General features: G+C 39.5%; 1 long non-coding RNA gene and 2 other non-coding genes across 3 annotated transcripts; 2 read left to right on the forward strand and 1 right to left on the reverse strand.

Moving 5' to 3' along the window:
* Positions 1-1,582: 1,582 nt before the first annotated feature.
* Positions 1,583-1,654, forward strand: trnam-cau (transfer RNA methionine (anticodon CAU)). Its single transcript has one exon. It is a non-coding gene; the product is annotated as a tRNA-Met (tRNA).
* A 450-nt stretch (positions 1,655-2,104) lies between these two features.
* trnan-guu (transfer RNA asparagine (anticodon GUU)) lies at positions 2,105-2,178 on the reverse strand. Its single transcript has one exon. It is a non-coding gene; the product is annotated as a tRNA-Asn (tRNA).
* A 9,548-nt stretch (positions 2,179-11,726) lies between these two features.
* Positions 11,727-13,446, forward strand: LOC117395382 (uncharacterized). Its single transcript, XR_009310200.1, has 4 exons — positions 11,727-11,955; positions 12,182-12,286; positions 12,741-12,811; positions 13,376-13,446. It is a non-coding gene; the product is annotated as an uncharacterized LOC117395382 (long non-coding RNA).
* Positions 13,447-13,659: the final 213 nt, after the last annotated feature.

A 13,659-nucleotide genomic window follows, 5' to 3' on the forward strand; every position in this document is an offset into this window, starting at 1 on the left:
TATTAGACGAATTGTCATGCACTCGGCTAAGAATGACATAAGAGCGAGTGTCGAGAAAATGTGAATTAGCAAGGTGTTTGATGAAGCTTGGGTAAGGTGGCCCAGTGGTTAAAGACAAAGGCTTCATACCAGGTGGTTCCCGATTCAAATCCCAACTCACACGGTGTGTGACCCAAAGCAAATCACTTAATCTCCTTGTGCCCCGCCCTTGAGATGTAAAACCGAGGTCCTATTGGAGGTGACTGTGATGCATAGTGCACCCATAGTCTCTGGAAGTTGCTTTGAATAGAAGCGTTTTCTAAAATGATTAATTAATAATAATGAATAATTAAGAAGCAAAACTGCTTGACGCAGAGACCGCGCCCAACTTCCCATTGAGAACGGGTAATAACTATTAATTTTAACTGCTATGGCCTAATATTGTTTGGTACTGTACTGGAAGTTAAATAATAAAGGTTTTGTTGATTGATGGGCTACACTTGCATCAAGTGTCTGATTTATTACTAATACCTTCCGGGAATGTTCTAAAACATTCGTGAGGTTTAAAAATCTTACACTCTTGAAAAAGTATTCCAAGAAACCGTATTTCAGGGGTTCCAAATAGTAAACAAAGAACCTTTTTAAACAGCAGGCTAAACAACCAGAATTAAACGTTGAAATCTCGAAGGATTAATAAGAAACCCTAAAACTCAAAAATAACCCCCAGGGGTTCTAATCTATATAGCCTTCTAATACTGAAAAGCCATGCAAATTGATTAAAAATCACAGGTTTTGTGCATGGCTCCACATTTGAAAGCCATATATTCAATTAGACTTCAACAGTAAATACAGCATTAGTGACTAAACATTCCCCTATTTATTAGAAATAAAGGTCATACTGTAGTGAGGGCTAAACTGGGTTTAAAATATAATTTATGGTAGCCGTCTACACCACTGAAGGCACTACCTTAAAATTAAGTTAAAGATTTTAGGTTGTTAGCACCAGGTTATTTTATTTGGGCCAGAGGAAAAGGTCTTGAGCAAGTACAACACAAATACACAATAAGAATGCCAGGGATGTAAAATAGTCAAATTTATTTAAAATACAATTTTGTTTCAATTCTCATATTGCACAAACTAGTGCTGTCTGTTTGTTACAGCGTTTCAGCCAAATACTTCAATTCGATACATTGTTTCAAGGGTTCAGTCTGTTCTTTCTCAGGGATTAAACTGTTCATAGTTTAATATAGCAGCAACTCATTTAGAGCAAGAATACATTGTTTCATTTCTCTCTCGTATTCACACACACACACACACACACACACACACACACACACACACACACACACACACACACACACACACACACACACACACACACACACACACACACACACACACACACACACCACTAGACAAGACAGGAGATGTCTATGGCAGAAAAGTTGCATACCTTGCATAACGTATTTGGGAGAAAAGTAAACGGATCATCTCTGATTTGCAATGTTTCCATGGTTCGGCCCGGCCACTGCCGTGTGGCTGGTTAAAACGATGAGTTCAGTTTTTTTTCTGCTGCTTGGTAATTCAGTCATGAGGCAGCTGTAGCAGAGTGGCGCAGCGGAAGCGTGCTGGGCCCATAACCCAGAGGTCGATGGATCGAAACCGTCCTCTGCTAGCTTGTTTTTCTTCTGTTAGCAAAGTAGATTTTCTAAAATATTATCTGAAGGCAATTAATTAATATTACATTTCGCAATCAAGGATGATATAATGTGCAAGGATACTTGTCTTTCATAAGAGCTGAAATAAATTATAGCGCTTTGAGATTATACATGTTACTATCGGATTGTTTAGAAATGTACTTAATTATATTACAACTGTTCTAAAAAAGAATGTTATCTCGAAAATGGAGGCTTGTCAAGCCGAAATAGCTCAGCTGGGAGAGCGTTAGACTGAAGATCTAAAGGTATCTGGTTCGATCCCGGGTTTCGGTAAACAGCAAGAATATTTTTGTTTTGTATTATTTTGAACTAAAAAACAGAGCACATTTATTCTTCAGTGTAATTGGGGGAAATAGTAACTTATCAGAGTGCCATTTTCTAATGTGATTAAGAAATGCAAAAAGCCCCGTCCCTGGGTGGGCTTGAACCACCAACCTTTCGGTTAACAGCCGAACGCGCTAACCGATTGCGCCACAGAGACCACACTGTTAAACCGCCAAAGCATACGGGAGATGCTGCACAACGTGATCGAGGGAGCAGAAAGCCAAAACAGACCACATCTAAGAAGAAAGCAACACTGGGCAAGAAAGTCTGTAATCACAATTATATTTCTACGCGCTTTGAAAAGGGAGTCTCGTCTTCCAGAATATCACTTACAATGTGCGCCATCAAAAATAAAAATAAAGTTTCTAAAGAAGATGATTTCAGCAAGCTAAAACACCACACGAACACTTGTCATGTGACACTTTCTATATTGGCTTGCTAGCTTGCAATGGTGTGCTGGTCCGCGGCGGTGCGGCACTGAGCGCTGGTTTAACATGTTACAGGTGTTATACACTGAGCGCTGGTTTAACATGTTACAGGTGTTACACACCAGCGCCAGTAGCACTGAGCGCTTTTCACCTCCAGCGACAGAGTGTCACAGACGCTGGCATGTGTATCGGGTGGAACTACACGTCCGAGTCGTTTCTGTGGAGGTCCGCAATGGTTAAATTATACTGTCCGTTCTTGTTGTCTAGTGTTCCGGAATACCGGCCATTTTTTAAGTAGCCCGTGCTCAGGTATGTGACGATCTAGATTCGCCCGTCCGGCTCCTGCCGGTACCAGGTAACAGCATATAAATTACTTGTATCAACTCCGCATTTCAGCGTGATATTCCCGCCCGGTTCCGCGGTGTCAACAACGGGTTCCGCCAGCCCATCTGAAAAATAATCATAATTTAAAAAAAAAAAAAAAACACAAATAAAACCAAATCATTGAATATGGAAGCATCGCAAAGGCGTGATTTAGAAGCGCAGACTGTCTTTTTTATCGGATCTGCTCGGAGCAGCAGCCTGGACTGTCGTGTCGAACCAGCCGAACCCGTTACAGTAAAGGAGAGGAGGACGGGTTCGCCGAATCGGATTGTCCAGGACGGGTCGGATCGCTCTCACAAAATCACACCTGAAGCAACGGGTCGCCCCTCGTAGGTTTACTATCTCAAGTTTGTGTTGTTGTTGCTTATCTCCTTACTTTACGCATAAGCAAATAATGACAATATTAATTCATAAACTCCAAGTATATATATATATATATATATATATATATATATATATATATATATATATATATATATATATATATATATATATATATATACACACACTTTTGCTGATGCGCTGGGTAGACCGCACTGTGGTTGATCCCCGGAGCCAGCATCGCAGCAAAATAAGATGATCCCTGGAGCCAGCATTACACTTCAGCCATCAACATCAGGCAGAAGGATTTCTACATCATCATATGGAAGGAAACGTAAATGGATGGAGACACATATGGATCACATTAGTTTACTGTAAAGCTACGTCTTAGTTGGTGCTTATCTTGGCGAGAGCCGAGTTCAAATGAGCATGAAGCTTTAACATCTACTCTCGTGTAATGGAAATCATTATATAGATAGATAGATAGATAGATAGATAGATAGATAGATAGATAGATAGATAGATAGATAGATAAAATAAACAACTATGTGATTATCAAAAACAAACACCAACAAAAAGATTAAATGAAATTTATAATTCAAGTTCGGGAGGAGGGTCAGACACCAATCTCCACATCACCAAATTGAATCATTCAATTTACACATTAGCTAATTAAATTGTTAGCACTGTAAATACCCTCTTCACTTCTCTCTCAGTTGCGTTTTGATTTGATCGTAACCCACCACCTCCCCATCTCCACCTTTCTTAATAACAGTTTTTATGTTTTATCAATGGGGGTCTCAGCCTCGTCCAGTCGGCCAGGCAGCGAACCCTCAAACCAAGTTAGGTTTGATGCCAAATGCATGTGTATATACAGCATACTTTTCTGTTAAATCGCATACTCCGCATTCTCTACAATAAATATTCGTACTAAAACATTTTGTGATTGGTGTTTGTCCCGAACAACTGAATGATATATTGTAGCTGAAATCTAAGTTCGGAAACTTCAGTTGTTTTTATTTGAAAATAAAAAGTCAAATTCATATTAAATTCAAATAAATACATTAAAAAATAAATGTATTTAATTAATATATAGATAGGCTATTTAATTAAAACAGAGTTGGGATCGAAATGGGAAAATGTATTTTTAAATATGGGAAAATGTATTTTTAAATATTTATCAAATTCTGTAAGCGAAAATCCATTTCTCAACTTTCATTTCGTATTTACGGTCGATCCCATAAGAATGACGCTCTGCTATTCCTTTGGTTAACCGTTGCAGGATACAAACCAGCGGAAGCTCTGGCTGGAGAAATAGAAAAGACAGCAGAGACTGCCAGAGAAGACGGCTGATCTAATTCGGTAATTGATGCAGCCATCCGGTGGCGTTATTTGATTTAGCTCAGTGGGATCAGGGCAACCCCATTACAGTAGCAAGGGAACAGGAAACTGTCATTGAATCTCGTGTCTCACAGACTGTCTTTTATTGGATATTATTTCTCAGCACCTGCGTATGCTAAAAGAACTGTGCTGAATGCTACCATTGTTGGTATCCACACAGGGACCGTCTCACAAGCATCAATGTGATATTCTGTAATCTGATTCTCTATCATGCAATATTCTGTAATGTGATACTTTATCATGCAATATGCTGAAATGTGATATTTTATCAAGTAATATTCTGTAATGTGATACTTTGTACTGTGATATTTTGTAACAATTGTAAGTCACCCTGGATAAGGGCGTCTGCTAATAAATAAATAAATAAATAAATAAATACCGTTGTTAGTATTTCAACCACAGCTCAAGGGCGCCCTCTTGTGCCTCAAATAAATCGCTGCGCCAAAGAGGCGTTTCAAACCAAGCTTTCTGACTCCTGAGTTTCAGTGAATCACCCACGCCCTCTCACAATCACCATAAAAACTACATTCATATTTAAAGTGGAATCAAAGGTCACACTGAACACATGAATATGTATTCTACAGTAATCATACAATTCTGACTATAAATATGATTTATGTGACATGTGACTTCATGATTTAGACAATATTCAACTCTGGTTCAATTAAATGTTATTATATATCAATGCTTGTTTAACATGCAAAAATAAAACAGACAAATCTTGTTAAAAGTAAAAAATACTTTCTTTTATTTTAAATGTTACAAAAATATGAAGTAGATTGTATGATTGTAATTTGTTTTCAATGTATAATAAAGTATTATACTAGGTATGTTAAAGAATAATTAACCATATAAATATAAGAGGGTAAAGCCCAGCGCTTGTAACCAGAAGGTCATGGGTTAAAATCCCACCTCTGCTTCTACTCGACTCACTGACCCTGTGACTGACCCTGAGCAAGTCACTTGTGCTCCACCCTGTGGATGAGATGTTAAATCAATGTCCTATTGTAAGAGACTCTGCATATAATGCACAGTTCACAGCCTACCTCTGTAAAGCGCTTTGTGATGGTGGACCACTATGAAAGGAGCTATATAAACATATTATTATGATATCAGGAGTCTCCAATCCTGGTCTTGGAGGGCCGGTGTTCCTCCTGTACCCTAAATTAATTAAATTGGACCAAGTAAGCTTCTAATAAGCGCTTAGACCCCTGATTAAAATTGTTACACATTCGTCAGGCCGCATTTGAACGGTTTTTTCTATTTCATGGGAGAGAGTCATGGCACCTTGTATCCACCAGATGGCGCCCTTCTTAACCCTTTACATTAAGAAAGTTGAGTGTTTCTACAAGACTAGCAGGTCAGCAAAGCAGATAATCTAAACCAGCGCTTCCCAAACCCGGTCCTGGGGACCCCCTGTGTGTCTGCTAGTTTTCATTCCAACTGAGTTCTCAATTACTTAACTAGACACTTAATTAAACTGATCATGTGTTTAATTAAACCTTTTTAATTGTTCTCAGCTCATAAAAAGTTGCCGATTTCAAGTTACTTATAAAATGGTATCGATTTCAAGTTACTTATAAAATGGTACAATTCTAAAAGGTATTGACAATGTCGATCCAAGGGACTTTTTCGCACTGAAAAAAGAAACAAGGACCAGGGGTCACAAATGGAGATTAGATAAAGGGGCATTCAGAACAGAAAATAGGAGGCACTTTTTTACACAGAGAACTGTGAGGGTCTGGAACGAACTCCCCAGTAATGTTGTTGAAGCCGACACCCTGGGATCATTCAAGAAGCTGCTTGATGAGATTCTGGGATCAATAAGCTACTAACAACCAAACGAGCAAGATGGGCTGAATGGACTCCTCTCGTTTGTAAACTTTCTTATGTTCTTATGTTAACTTGAAATCTCCAACAGTTTAAAAGCCTCCCCCTCCCCTCCGGGATAAAGGAGGTGAAGTAACAGCAGAGACAGACAGACAGCCCAGGAATTGTAAAGTCTAAAAAGATACAGAACTCTACAGGAAACAAAAAGATGCGACAATCATGCAGCAATAGCAATAGCGTACTGTAAACAGTGTATATTAAAGGAGAAGAAAATGCCTTTATCAAATATGTTGTTATTGTTCTGTTTTGCTTTTGTGCAATGAATAACTAATTGTTTTGCAAATTTGTTTGATTTAACAGATATTTTTACAATCAATTATCAGGACGTTTTGGACTACAATTTCTTCATCGGCTGAATACAAAAAAAAACAGAAACGTCCTGATAATTGATTTGTAATCAATTATTCTACCTTTTTAAGTACCTGAAATATCCTTTTTCTCTTTTTTCCTTTTTTCTTCTTGATCATTTTGGTACTGAGGCGAGTTAATTTAGCTTTTCTGCTTATCCATTATATATATATATATATATATATATATATATAGAGAGAGAGAGAGAGAGAGAGAGAGAGAGAGAGAGAGAGAGAGAGAGAGAGAGAGAGAGAGAGAGAGAGAGAGAGAGAGAGAGAGAGAGAGAGAGAGAGAGAGAGAGAGAGATTGAGATTCACGCAACCCAGACACTTCTGCAAAGTTGCACACTTTTTTAAGACTCGTATTTCGGACCATACCGTGCCCGTTGCTTTGCTTTCCGCTCTGAGCAATGCCGTGCCCGTTGCTTTGTGATCCGCTCTGAGCAATGCCGACGCCCCCACAGCTGGTTAAACGTCTCCGAGCGAGCTGAGAGACCCGCCCCGTATGTAAGCGCAGCAGATCTCGTTTCAATGTTGAAAGCACAGTGGCGCTGTTTACTGCGGGCTGCACGGCGCGTATTCAATCACACTGCGCTTCGGACTCCAGGAGCGATGGCATTCTGTTCTATCGGGTGTCTTTTGGTTTTGGTCGCTCTCTGTAAGTATCCGATTATTCTAACATTGATTTGATATATTTAGATAGATATGTATAGATATCATTTCATTTTATAATAGGGATTTCAAACAGCTCGTCTTTTGCAGCAAACTATGACTACGTTTAAGTAAATAAGAAGTGAAAGTTGAGAGATTTTAGCTGAAAATTTGATATAATGTAAAACTGCAATGGCATCCTTTTCTATCTTCTGGCTTCTGAGTTTGATTACTCAGCATGCTGACTGCTGTAGGCCAATTCTAATATATATATATATATATATATATATATATATATATATATATATATATATATATATACATATATATATATACATATATATATATATATATATATATACACATATATATATATATACATATATATATATATATATATATATATATATATATATATATATATATATATATATATATATATATACAGTGCCTTGCAAAAGTATTCAGACTCCTGACCAATTCTCGCATATTACTGAATTACAAATGGTACATTGAAATTTGGTTCTGTTTGATATTTTATTGTAAAACACTGAAACTCAAAATCAATTATTGTAAGGTGACATTGGTTTTATGTTGGGAAATATTTTTAAAAAAAATAAAAAACTGAAATATCTTGCTTGCATAAGTATTCAACCCCTGTGCTGTGGAAGCTCCCAGTTTACACCGATGAAAGAAATTGCCCTAACGAGGAAACAATTACCTTACCATTGGCCTCCACCTGTGAACCATTAAAGTTGCTGTCACATTTTCTGGATAAAAACCCCACTGTTGAAGGATCATTGGTCAGGCTGTGAATCTGAAGGAAAATGAAGACCAGACAGCATTCTACAGAAGTTAGAGATAAAGTAATACAAATGCATAGATTAGGGAAAGGGTACAAAATAATATTCAAGTGTTTGGATATCCCAGTGAGCACATTTGGATCAATAATCAGGAAGTGGAAGCTGCATCACACCACCCAGGCACTGCCAAGAAAAGGCCATCCCTCAAAACTCAGCGCTCAAACAAGAAGGAGACTTGTGAGAGAAGCCATAGAGAGGCCAAAAATCACTTTGAAGGAGCTACAGAGTTCAGTGGCTGGGAGTGGAGTAATGGTGCACCAGTCAACCATATCAAGAGCTCTGCATAACACTGGCCTGTATGGGAGGGTGGCAAGAAAGAAGCCGTTACTCAAAAAGTACCATCTGAAAGCACGTCTGGAGTTTGCCAGAAAGCATGAGAGTGACCCAGCTGCGATGTGGGAAAAGGTTTTGTGGTCAGATGAGACCAAGATAGAGCTTTTTGGCCAAAACTCAAAGCGCTATGTGTGGCGCAAACCTTACACTGCCCATGCCTCAAGACACACCATCCCTACAGTGAAGTATGGTGGTGGCAGCATCATGCTGTGGGGATGCTTCTCATCAGCAGGGACTGGGCATCTTGTTAAAACTGAAGGAAGAATGGATGGAGCAAAATACAGGGAAATACTGCTAGAGAACCTGCTTCAGTCTGCTAAAAAACTGAAGCTTGGGAGGAAATTCACCTTACAGCAGGACAATGATCCCAAGCACAAGGCCAAAGCAACATTGGAGTGGCTCAAGAACAAAAAGGTGAATGTCATACAGTGGCCCAGTCAAAGTCCTGATCTCAATCCCATTGAGAATCTGTGGCACTATTTGAAAATTGTGGTCCACAAGCGTCGTCCAACCAACCTGAACAACCTGGAGCACATCTGCCAAGAAGAATGGGCCAAAATCACTCCGACACTGTGTGCAAAGCTGGTACATACTTACCCCAAAAAGACTTAAAGCTGTCATTGAAGTGAAAGGTGGCTCTACCAAATATTAATGTGTGGGGTTGAATACTTATGCAAGCAAGATATTTCAGTTTTTTATTTTCTTAAAAATATTTCCCAACATAAAACCAATGTCACCTTACAATAATTGATTTTGAGTTTCAGTGTTTTAAAATAAAATATCAAACAGAACGAAATTTCAATGTACCATTTGTAATTCAGTAAATATGAGAGAATTGGTCAGGGGTCTGAATACTTTTGCAAGGCACTGTGTATATATATGTATACACAGTGCCTTTACTGGAACGGGTTCGGCTGGTTCGACACGACAGTCCCGGCTGCTGCTCCGAGCAGATCCGATAAAAAAAAGACCGTCTGCGCTTCTAAATCACGCCTTTGCGATGCTTCCATATTCACTGATTTGGTTTTATTTGTGTTTTTTTATTTTTTTTATTATTATTTTTCAGATGGGCTGACGGAACCCGTTGTTGACACCGCGGAACCGGGCGGGAATATCACGCTGAAATGCGGAGTTGATACAAGTAAAATAAACGCTTATTTATATGCTGTTACCTGGTACCGGCAGGAGCCGGACGGACGAATCCAGATCGTCACATACCTGAGCACGGGCTACTTAAAAAATGGCCGGTATTCCGGAACACTAGACAATAAGAACGGACAGTATAATTTAACCATTGCGGACCTCCACAGAAACGACTCTGCCGTGTATTTCTGTATAGCGAGATCTGCTCTTGTGTTTGCACCCGGGTACAGGACCAAACTCGATGTATCAGGTAAGTACAGTAACTCGGTTCTGGAGGGAGGAATCCGTTTCGAGCTGTTTTAAAATGTATTTTAGTTCTGTTTTTTGAAGTAAGGCGAATGGGGTTTCGCTGGCTGGGCAAGGGCGTAACTTGTTGATGTGAAGCGGGGAGAACACGAAGCCATTTTTTCAGGACCATGTGGCTTGAAACCTGGTTCCAGGAGACCGGGAGACCTGGTTTGAGGTTTGCTGTATCAAACCCCAAGTCTCCCCTGCTGTGCCGCGCAGTGACCTGAAACCTAGAGTCTCCTGAAACCAAGTTCCAAGCCGCAGAGCGGCTCCGTGTTCCCTCAGCTTTAGATAGGCATTGTGTCTGAAAACCATTGGAATAGATGTCTCTATGCTGATTAAGCAATAGCGTGTCTGAAAATGCATGTCATTATTCCCTTATAAAAGTACAAGAATAGCAACGCGTAACATAAGGAAGCATTGTAAAGCACAGAGAGGCATGGTAAAGCATAGGGAAGCATTGTAAAGCACAGAGAGGGATGGTAAAGCATAGGGAAGCATTGTAAAGCACAGAGAGGTCTGGTAAAGCATAGGGAAGCATTGTAAAGCACAGAGAGGTCTGGTAAAGCATAGGGAAGCATTGTAAAGCACAGAGAGGTCTGGTAAAGCATAGGGAAGAATTGTAAAGCATAGAGAGGTCTGGTAAAGCATAGGGAAGCATTGTAAAGCACAGAGAGGTGTGGTAAAGCATAGGGAAGCATTGTAAAGCACAGAGAGGTCTGGTAAAGCATAGGGAAGCATTGTAAAGCACAGAAAGGTATGGTATGGTAAAGCATAGGGAAGCAATGCAAAACACAGAGAGGTATGGTAAGGTGTGTTTAAAAACATGGTAAACTAAAAGATTCTCATAGTAAACGCCCAGCAAATTGTAATAAAGCACAGAGAAAGCATGATAAAGCACAGGCAAGCATTGTGAAGCACAGTGAAGGGGGACAGCTGCAAAATTATCGCGCAAATGTACCTGGTTACCTATTTGTATAAGGGCGCCGTGCGGTAATCTTTTTGCAATTGGAACCCTGGTTTCTGTAGGTTCTATAAAGAAACATTCTTAAATATTGGACAAAGGAAGGGAAGGGTTATATAGAATGCGTTCAAAGTGTTGGAAATAGAATAATCAGGAGTTCCATAATTTGAATTTTCATATTTGGAATCCCTCGGTATAAAACGTTTAACCCTTTGCAATCCAAAACTCATGTTTAAAAATGGACAAAAAAACACCAAAATGATGTGATGGTCTTTGACGGCCTTTCACTCGGACCCTATACTACCCTGCTTTACATTCCGAGACAGAAGCTGACAAATGAAATCAAACAATATGTGATGATGATGATGATGATGATGATGAGGAGGATGATGATGATGATGATGATGATGATGATGATGATGATGCATCTTTTTAAATTATACTCGGAGGATAATAAGAACACGCTTTGGGTTTACAATGAGAGTGAACAGCAGAAAGTGAGCGGCGTGAAGAGCAACGATAACATTTGATCCCTGACGTCAGCTACTTCACTTTGTTTTTCATGGTTACTAAACTTACAATGTATGTGTTTACTCAAAGACCCGCTGACTGTCCCGAGTGTGGAGTTATACCCTCCGGGTCTGTTTGAATGCGATTCGGACTGGACCGAGCCGGTTCCGGTGCTGTGTTTGGTGAGAGTCACGTCTCCGGGGCGGCACCGAGTCCTCTGGACTATCGGCGCCGAGGCAGCCGCGCCGGGCAGCGCGGAGGAGGCAGAGATCGAACCCGACGGGTCCTATAGCGTGCGCAGCTACGTCACAATCAGCGCTGATCAATGGAACAGCGGCGCTGTAAAGTGCGAGGCTTACAACAACATCACCAACGTCACAGAAAAAGTCTCCGCGTCACTCCGAAGGCAAGGTGAATTACGCAGCTGAAGGGTCATTATTTGAAATTTGAGCATAAAAAAGCTACAATGTAAAAAAGCTGCTTTTGCATATTCTGTTAAAGAACACACACTTAAAAACACAAAACATAGTGTGGTGATAATAATAATAATAATAATAATAATAATAATAATAATAATAATAATAATAACACATTATAATGTATATTGTTAATATCTGTGGCGCATGTTTTGTTACAGATTGCGTTCCTGGGTTGTTTTACGGACTGCCCGCCGTTCTCCTGCTAATTCTGGTCGTGGTGTCTGTGGCGTGTGTTTATAGAAGACTTCATAAAACTAAAACCGGTAACTGCTGGATATTCTCTTTGTGATCGCTGGTGTTTCTGCATTTGAAATATCCGCATACCATTCATATCATATACACTAGACAATGCATTTTACTGAACTATGAAGTATTATTATAATAAGGAGGCTTGGTGGTACAGTGTTTAAAGAAAGGGGCTTGTTACCCCAGAAGTTCCAGGTTCAAATCCCAGCTCAGCCACTGTCACTAAACATCCTTGTGCTCCATCCTTCAGATGAGACGTAAAACAAACGAGGTCCTATTGGGAGTGACTCTGCAGCAGCAGCAGCAGCAGTTGTTGATGATGCAGTTCATCCACTTAAATCGCTTTGGATAAAAGCGTCTGCTAAATAATAACAATACTATATAAAATGTCAGCTATATTTATTTGATTGAATTTTAACTGAACTATAAAGTCTTATTATAATAACATGTTTGTTTTTTTATAATCTATAGATCACAAGTCCAGCGACGCGCCCTGCCGTCCCCAGCGCCCCGCCCGACACAGAACAGTCCAGGATTACTCGGTAATCAATCTGATTCAGGGTTTTATTTATTTATTGATAGACAAAGAGAAGGACAGGTACCTTACTAAACAATAATTAATCCCAGGCTTTCAAGACCTCAAAGGTCTCTTCTTCGGGTGAAAGTAGAAAAGAGAGATTGATGTTTCCATGTATCAACATGTATTTATTTCAAATTGCATTCGCTGGAAACCCCACAGGAGCTTCAAGCAGCTGGTTCCATTGAGTTCTGTGGGTAGTTAGATTATTAATGTGGATAGGGATTCTCAACCAGTTCACTAATCATAGCCAATACATTTACAGAAGATAAGAAATAAAAACAAAATACCTGCTATATGTAGCACACACTTGTGTGTCTAATTACGACGTGGCTTGTGCACAGTAATATGTAACCAATGCATTATTGCAATACTAATATGCCATTGTAGATATAACCTGTGATCCTAACTTGCTGCATCCTTGTAGTATTACTGTACTTAATGTAAACTGCACTGTATTTAAATATGAAGCTTGCATTGTAACCCTGTACTGTCCTGTAACATCTGAACCCTTTCTCTTTCTTCTCAGACGGAGTACGCATCGCTCAATCTGTGACGGGCTCCACAAAGCACTGCGCTCATCTTTAAATACAGCCGTGGAGATAGAGATTGCATTTACATAGCCTAGTAGTTAGTAAATACATGCGTAACACAATTGCAATGTTATTATGCATTGTTACACTGTACTTACTGTGGAAATCTCTGTGCTCGATATAACCCTATCCCTAAGACTAACCCTAACCCTTTACTGATACAGCTGTGTACTTGCATATATCGTGCAAAAAGACATCCACACTAAGCACTTTGTAACTA

Source organism: Acipenser ruthenus, chromosome 35 (genome assembly GCF_902713425.1).
Source record: "Acipenser ruthenus chromosome 35, fAciRut3.2 maternal haplotype, whole genome shotgun sequence".
Taxonomy (NCBI): domain Eukaryota; kingdom Metazoa; phylum Chordata; class Actinopteri; order Acipenseriformes; family Acipenseridae; genus Acipenser; species Acipenser ruthenus.